The sequence below is a fragment of the Pinus tabuliformis genome, chromosome 1_2 (genome assembly GCF_031772625.1).
Source record: "Pinus tabuliformis cultivar Carrire ecotype Pingquan chromosome 1_2, CPIR1, whole genome shotgun sequence".
Classification (NCBI taxonomy): domain Eukaryota; kingdom Viridiplantae; phylum Streptophyta; class Pinopsida; order Pinales; family Pinaceae; genus Pinus; species Pinus tabuliformis.
Window position 1 is genome coordinate 327,865,285 of NC_142298.1, and position 9,608 is coordinate 327,874,892.

The following is a 9,608-nucleotide window of genomic DNA, read 5'->3' on the forward strand; positions in this document are numbered from 1 at the left end:
CTTCCACAATCCTTGGATATAACCACTTCCCAAATCCAACTTAGTGAAATAAACCAAATCCTTTAACTGGTCTAGAAAATCGTCAATACAAGGAAGAGGATAACAATTTTTTACCATTATTTTGTTCAAATTTCTAAAATACACACACAAAAGCACCATGTACCATCCTTCTTTGAAACCAAGATGATAGGATACCCATAAGGAGATGTGCTAGGCTTGATGACCCCTTTGTCAAGCATCTCTTGGATTTGCTTCTTGATTTCAACATTCTTCAAAACTGACATTCTGTACATGCTAATGTTTGGAAGAGGTGCATCCTACTGCAATTGAATCTCATGTTGGATTCCTCTTTTAGGAGGCAACCCTTCAGGTTCTTGAAACATATTATCATATGTGTTAACAACTTCAACCAAATCATGCTTGAGTTTTGAATCACATCCTTGGAAAGCTTTAGATTGAGCAGTATCTTTGGGTTTGAACAATACAAAATTCTTACTAGCATTAACAAACATTTTCATTTGACCAACACTCACAAGAGATAAGTTCATATTCTTGCAATGTGCTATAACAATATACTCAACACCATATTTAAAAAGATGATATTTGTTCTCATGACAATAAAATATGGCTTTTCAGTCATACAAGTATGGACTCCCTAAAATAATCCTGCATATGTCAAGTGGTACAACATCAAGCTCTACCTCATCTATAAAGTTTAGTGATGGAGAATTTTAGTTTACACTTTCTTGTCACTTGCAATTTGGCATTTTCACATACCCAACCCAAAGGGTAAGGTTTATGATGAGGTGTAGTTTCTAAGTTTAGTTTCTTAACAATAGCTTTAGAAAGAAGGTTAACTTGGGATCCACTATCAAACAAGGTATCAACTTTGGTATGATTTGTAATGACCCTAATATGGAAAAGCTCAATTCTTTCTTTATCATTTTGAGGCTCAATAGGCTTACTAGAAGAAATTTTACTTGTAATAGAATCTTTTCCTTTTAATTCCATGGCTGTGATTTTGGTTTCAACACCTAAATCAGATCCTAGATCTCTTTGAGTTGTTGTAGTAGTATTTTGTTTCCCCTTGTTATTGAAATTCTTTGGTCTCATTTCTGGATGTAGTTTCCAACAATGGTATTCATCATAGCCTTCTTTAGAGCAATGTTTGTAGGTAAGTTTATCTCCCTCTTTCTTGACTGCAACATTATTTTTTCCTTTTCCTTTAAACTTCCCCTTTCCTCTTTCTCCAGATTTGGATGGCTTCTTGCTAGTCTCTTGAGGAACATTCTTCCCTCGTGCTTATAAATGAGTTTCCTAAACACATACTTCATCTATATTGGTGGGATTAAACATAAGAATTATATGTCTCAAATAACTATGTAATCCACCTATGTATTTAAGGAGAGTGTCTTGTGAAGAAAAATCTACAACCAAGATTAAAGCTCTTGTTCTAAATTCTTGTGTGTAAATTTGAACACTCTGACCTTTATCTTGTCTAAAAATTTTCCAATCCATAATTTATTTGTGCATGTAAGCTAATGGATAAAATTTCCTTCTTGATGAAGCTATGAAATCATTCCAAGAAGAGATCATTTTACCACTTTTCTTCAATTCTTCTTGATTTTTGGCCTCCCACTAGATGAGGGATGAACTTTCCAAATGAAGAGAAGAAGGCTAGATCTTGGTCACATCATCCTTAATCCTTTGAATCTTGCAATAGACTTCAATTTGACGAACCCAATTATCCAACTTTTCAGCATTTACTTCCCCATTGTACATAAGCAATTCAAACTTGACATCAAGCTTTAACAAAGGAGACTTAGCATGTCCTTTTCAAGATCTGGGAGGAGTATGTGTAGTTTTTGAAGGAGGTGAACAAGGAGGTGAGAATGGAGGTGAAGGAGGAGGTGGTGGAGGAGGCTTTCTCCCATCACCACCATTTCCTTTTGGATGATTTTAACTCTCTCCTTGCAACCTTTTTGTCCTCTCTTCATATAAAAATTTCACCATTTGAGACATATCATAGAAAGCCTTTCTAAAATCTCTCTAATCCTCAGACATCATCTCATGTCCTTCTTCATGTGCCATGACTGGTGGAGTTTGAGGAGTTTGTGACCTTCTTGAGCCAATTTGAGGGTTTGGCTCTTCAAGCACTCATTCTCCTCTTTCCAACTTTAACCTTGTCAGCATTAAGAAAACACTTGCAAACACAATCAAACCTTAAAAAAAAACATGCTCTGATACCAAACTGATATGAAATTAAAAACTTTAAGGTTTCATAAAATATTTCCAAGAAAGTTTATGTCTTGTGGGAATGGATCAATTTGCAAAAGCATATAAACTTAGTGTTTTTAGTTAATTTTTGCAGAGATAAAATAGCGAAAAATAGATCATGAACAACATCACACAAACAACAATTTGATGTTAGAGTTCACCCCTCTTGGGCTACATATCTGGGTCCAGCTTCCAATGTTGGGCCTTTAATTTAAATGCTCAAATATGAAATTACATCAGTTTACATATCTGAAATTGCAAAAATGATACTACCATGAGTTCATAACACCAAAAAACCCTTGTCTAGGCTCTTATTGGGCTCAAAAACACTGAAGAATGACTAAGTTAGGCATATTTCTCCAATTCCCTTCTATCTGTCCTACAAATTAACAAAATTTGCTAACTATGATATGAAATCCACCTTTGTACTGACCACCGAGCGACAATTTCACCTCGGATAGGTGGGATTCCCATCGTAATTGGTGCAATTTGTTGCATGTTTAAGCATGCCATAAAGCCTTAGCATTGAATTTCTATCCCCCTCGTTGGCTTAGCCCCAGATCTACTCGATCATGGTTTTGTGGCTTTAATATGTTGGGGGCCAGGCTGATCGCATGCCCTCGTAACTCCGCTCCTCTGCCTTTGGTGTTGGTTGCATGGTGATCAACAAGACTGGGGACTGGGCTATGTGCCTGCCCCCTCCGACTACGCGCCAATCATGTGATATGAAATGTAACTAGGGGTTAGGGCTAACTACCTAGCCCCTCTACCCAAATGCACTAACCTGTCATTTTAAATGAAATCATCCAACCTTATATGTCAAGAAGAAAAAGCATAGCGCAATGGTAATTTGGATAGTTTCTAGTTGGAGGTCTAGGGGTCGAACCTTCTCGAGGCCCTTCGGCTCTATTACAAAAATTTTGGCCAATAGAATTGGGCCACATGGCGCCCTCCCATTGGGCCACATGGCGCCCTCCCATTGGGCCACATGGTGCCCTCCCATTGGGCCACATGGCGCCCTCCCATTGGGCCATGTGGTGCATCATGATTGGGCCACTTCAAACACAACAGCTAATCACAAATTGCCAATGCAGTTGTGCGACCCTACCACGTGTCAGCACAAGATTGTCCTGTCTAACACGGTACCCTACATAGTCAGCTGATGACGTCATATGGACTGCCCAGTCAACATCTTAGTCAACCCTGCAAGTTAACTTTTAGTTGTTTTCCAAAAACTTCAAAATGAGATAAATTTCACAGACGATGTCATATTGAGGCAATTCAAGTGGCATTGGAATTAGAATGATGAACACTACAATTTGGCACTGGTTTTGAGTGATTTTAAGCACTTTTATTTTTTGACACATTTTTGATCCCCTGGATCAATATTTCTCATAGTGTATCACCTTGATGATAGACAACAAAGCGATATAATGCCCCAATGAGGCTTAGCCTAGTGATACACTCACAATTTTTGTCTTTTAACTCATTTTTTATCCTTTTCATATCAGCTTATTGCACCACTATTGGACAATTCAATGTTATATTGTCGCACTAGCCATTATTTCTATATTGCCCCACTATTGCTCAATCCAACGATACATGAATATTTTTTCCATTTTTTTCATGTCACACTAATATTTTTCCATTTCTTGTGTATCATTGGCCAAGAGATTAGTCAAATTAAAGTGAAAAAGGCATTTATTAAAGGAAATTAATGCACCCAAGCTCAAGAAAACTCTTTTCAAGGACACCATATTTCCCTCTATTGTCACATTGCTCAGTTCTATCTTTCTTTTATGACATCAAAAAAATATTTGGAGAGAACACTCCTTCGCTCCTTAGTGCTAGGTGTCTACTAGCTCAACTCAAGTATGGTTAAATCTATCCAGCTAAATTATTTGTTTTTAGTCATGATTTGTTTATTGTGCAAATAAAGTCATCTATTTCTATTTTGGGCCCATATCTTCCTTTCCTCTCATCCTATATCGATTATTGTTCCTTTTTACCACATAATCTAGGTAATAGAAGTCAATTTATCAAGGTAAGTGGTCATGCTATGAAGCTTTCTCATTAATCCCTAACTCATCCTAATCACCACACACCTAGAAATGTACTAAATGTCTTGATTTAGCCTGAAGGAATACCCTCATCAAGTGTTAAGGAGGTGCATGCCCATAGCTATCTCATATTAACTCCTCCCAGACTTGATTTAACCCTAGAATCATGCTATAGTGGCCACAAGATGGATTTTTGTTCTTTAGATCAACTGGTCATGATGAGGAAACCCTTGGTTTTCCCCTTCTACATGCCCATTACTAGTGCTAAGCTTTTCTTCTAATCTTTTCCCACAATTGACCTCACCCAATTTATCAGGAATCAAACTCTTGACACCCTCTATATTCCCCTTTCCCAATCTCACTATTAAAGATTGACACTAGGCTCACTTATTAATGATATGGTATTTTACCTTCTTAGAATGAGTGCATGTTTTTCTCTTATAGAAATCCTAGTGTTAGCCTCTATAGTGTACAGAAGCACTTCTAAAGAGCCATCATGGTCAATATTGTGCTCACATGAGTAATCATGTCATGGCCACTTTTTACCAACCTTTTCTTTTTCCTTCACCACTGAGACTTAGAACCCTATCACCTCTAGTTGAGTTTAAACAAAAAAAAAACAATACATAGGCATAGGTAGCCTTGAGGCCAAACATTCAATCCCCTCAAAATAATATTTTAAATTAATATGTGTAGTGGTTATTTTTGTTTCAATGGATTTCATGGATAAAATATGTATGTGTCAAAAAGAAGGGCCTATAAAGCCCCAGGATTGAGACTTATGATGATGAGACACTCACCAACTCACTTGGTCCTCAGTTCTAGGATACTCCATGTTACATTGAAAAATATAGATACTCATGGCCAAAAGTGTACCAATTATTTCAAAGAGAAAACTTGCCTCTAGATGACTTTGATTTAGAAGTTTACAATATTGTTAATAGGTCTTGATTAAAAAAGTGGTTTCACATACCCTTGTTGTTCCATGTGTAGAGGCAGTTAAGTGCCTAGTAAATCATGTTGACCCTAAGGAGCCATGTTTAGTGGTAACCATGAGAGTCCTATTGCTTCATTAAAGGCCCATGATAATGAGATGTATTATAATATCCCCAAGGAAGAGCTAGTCTTGGATGAGGATTGGATATTAGATTTAAAGATATTTCTTGAAGAGCTCTTAAAGACATGGTGGACCAACAAAGGGACCTTTATATACAGGCCAAATAAATAATACCCTACCAACGAGTTGAATACCCCCTTTAAGCTAGTGGTTGAAATGATATATAGGTTGTATTATTGGTCCAATGCAAAAACATTCTAGGAAGTATGGGTCTTGTTAATGTATGTTGTAGTAGTTGAGAGAAGCATCTTTAGCTGGGATGATATCCTCTCTCTCTTTCCAAAGGATAATATCATATAGACTTAGAATACAAAATAAGGCTATCAACCTCAATTATTCATAGCCTTGTACTTGGTGGACAATATCTATTTCAAACATGTACTCCTAGCAATGGGGTGGAGTGGGAAATGTAGGAGAAGCCAATGTGAATTTATTATAAAGTCATCTATAAGTTTTTTTATATTTAGTCTTACACCAAGTTGTGCTAGGACTTATTAATCCCATTCCATGAACTTATGTTCAATGTTTGTACTCCATGTCTATCTGAAAGAGTCATGGAATTGATTTCCATAGTTGGTCATTGGTTTGTGGATACTCCATGTATGTCTGAAAGAGTTGGGAAGTTGATGTCCACAATTTTCCATTGGTTTGTGGATCAATATGTCACATACTTAAGAACATTTGGAGCACCCAAACCTCCTCATCTACCACTAAAATTTGTAACTAACCAAGCGATAATATAGGAAATAACATATTAGGTCTATGCAGGAGTAGGTGGAGCACTCTCATGAGACAAGAAGGCTCCCTGGCCACACATGCCATTACACATGGTCTCATATTAGTTAAATGACGTGAAAGAAGCTAGAGTAGAAATTGGTGTTTTGACACTATTCTGTTTTCTGGATCTAACATTTCACAAGGTATGATCCCAACTCTATGGTGAAAATACATTGTAAAGCATGCAAGTACAAGTGGGATTACCAATCAAAGACATGAGTTGAGGAGGAGAAATAAAAAAATTCCTTAAACTTCTCAAAAGTTCTCGTCATGATAAGATATAATTCACCTTGAGATAAAACAAAAAAATCCCAAGCTGACAGAGAATCCCTTGCCAGCAAGAAGTAGCTAGAGTTGTATGGGATGAAAGAATCCTCGATAGCCCAAGAGATTGTGCTTAGGAAGAAGGGAGAGTAAGAAATGAGGAAGGAGAAATAAAGAAAGAGAAAAGTAAAGGAAGAAAGGAGAAAAGCATAGGAGGAGGAACAAAAGAGAAAATAATAATTTCAGACCAAAGAACTTTAAGAAGATCTCAAGGCCAAACAGGTAACACAGGAATAAGATTTCCAAAAAAATACAGCTTCCATGACTCAATTGAACTAGCATCTCCTACCATCACATGTGGTCGCTTTCCTATTACATAAATGGACAATAAACCAAAAAGGAAGAGAAAAGTAGTTAATTTAGGGAAGTTTAGATATGGTCACATCTTCCACAAGATAATAGAGCACAAGATAAAAACCTAAGTCCACTCCCCATCTACCTCCAATGTTAATCACTATAGAAATCCTTGTTGTCCTGAACACTATAAGAATCCAATTTCCATGGAATCAACAAGAACATCATTGTCCTAGGCCACTAAGAGAAATGTGAAAGACCTCCATAAATAACTAAAGTAAAAGGATGACCACATAGCAGAGTAGTTAATCAAGCTATTAAAGGATGGTAAAGGAATTTGAATTAGAAAGATACTAACATGGAATATTACAATTATTGTGCATATGAAGTGTATGAATCTTATAATATCTTGGATAAAAAAAATTATATCCATGCCTCCAACAACTCTAAAAGATACCCATTATGCCATTGAAACCCTAGGAATTGGATAAAGAAAGAGGCAATCAACTGTAAGGAATAAGAAATGATGTGAAAACTCTAGAGAACTAGCCCAAATAATATCAATGGGCTCCATCAAAGGCCCCCAAGATCGATGAAGAATAATTAACATATAACTCTATTGTTGTCAATAGGGACCAAAATATTCAGGAAAAGTTGGAGAAATACATTTCTAGATACGTAGCCTAATATCAATAGCATTATTCCTTAATTGAGAGATTACTCGAGATGAATAAGATGCAAACGATTAGATCCCAAGGAGAAGTTAGGTCAGAGGAAGAATTATATAGAGATATGGAAGAAATGTTTACTACCAAAGAGTTTTATTTTAGTGTACTCACAAATAGAATCACAAAAGACAACCTCAAGAAACACAACATGGGGCCCTCAAAGGAGAAAATAGTTTTGAACTCCTTCATGTTCTCATTGAAGAAAGATGTGCAAGCCCTATCATGGAACACTTCAAAATATCATGTCATATTGAAAGGGATGTTACCCACTAGGATTAATATGATCTAATCCCATTATGATATTTGGGTATCCTATATTTAGGAAGTCCTAAGGGTCCCTCTAGAAGATCAAATCATAATATAACAGTTGTATTTTCATTTAGTAGGAGTTAGAAATGAAGAAATAATAACTATCAGCCATTGAAAACCTAATAGTCCCAAGGAAATTCACTAATGAAATCTATAAATGGTGTAAAATCCTAGGAAGGATAACTTCTAAATGTTTGAAATTTTTTTCTTCTGAACCTTCTAGTATATACTAAAATTTTGCAGATTTTAAAAGACAAGATCTAAAAGGCTGGTGTACAATGTATCCATTGATAGACATTGAGAAGCCTTGAAATCCACTACCAAAATTATAACTCAGTGTACATTGTACTTATGCTTCTAACTAATCTTAAGTGCTTTTGTTTGTGTGTGTATTCTATGAGATTTAATGTTGTTAGATAACGAACTATTCTTTGAACTATATATATTTTTCTCACATTGTTGCAAATTTATAATTTGTGTTATTCCATTGTTTGTTGTAATAATTTAAACATCTCAGTTTCAGGAAATCAACTAAGTTCTTTCTTGGTAAAGTTATTGTTGTGTTTAGTTTCTCATTTCTTCATGTTCTTATCTATATTTCAACATTTAGTTATGTTTAGTTTCTCATTTCTTCCTAGTCGTATCTATATTTCAACATTTAATTATGTTACAATAGTTTTATTTCCACAATTAAATAGTTTTATTTTAGTTTGGATGCCCCCTTGTTGTGACAATCATTCAATATCACACAACATTCCACAAAGCAAGAAAGGGTGCTAGGCCAAAATATGGAAAACTCTCTTATCCCAAATTGTATGAGATCCAATTGGGACCTCAGAATAAAGAGAATCCCTTATGGATTTTTTTGTGTCATTCAACCTTCTCAACAAGGTCATAATAGGAAATACAAAAAGTGTATAAGAACTTGTGACCATTTTACATTTTCAGACTCAAACCATACCTTGCACAATTTATATTATGGTAATCTTAAGTGATTTTTCTTTAAGTATGGGGGATTTACGCAGTGCATTATATTAGATATCATTTTTTGGGATTCAACTGCGTTAAGTAAGTCATTCAAACGTATGACCATTTCCATGAGAGGTAGTCGTAACTGACTAATTTCTCATGATTTTTGAATAGTTCACTTAGCACTCATTGCATCGGGTGATGCTCACAGGGGTGAAGAAGTGGGATTGAAACTAGTGAAATGTGGAGAACGAATCACATAGCATCAATCATCACTTTCGGGGCTTGCACCCGGTAACCAGGACTTCCCAGGAGGTCACCCATCCCAGAACTCCTCTGGCTCAAGCGCGCTTAACTGTGGAGTTTTTCCCCACAATCAAGCCCACTTAGCTTGCTACCCCATTTGCAAAACCTTAGCAAGTATTGTGCCTCATGAACCATTCAAGTAGAGATCCCTTGACTCTTTTTGAATTTAAGTATGGGGGATTTACGCAGTGCATTATATTAGATATCATTTTTTGGGATTCAACTGCGTTAAGTAAGTCATTCAAACGTATGACCATTTCCATGAGAGGTAGTCGTAACTGACTAATTTCTCATGATTTTTGAATAGTTCACTTAGCACTCATTGCATCGGGTGATGCTCACAGGGGTGAAGAAGTGGGATTGAAACTAGTGAAATGTGGAGAACGAATCACATAGCATCAATCATCACTTCCGGGGCTTGCACCCGGTAACCAGGACTTCCCAGGA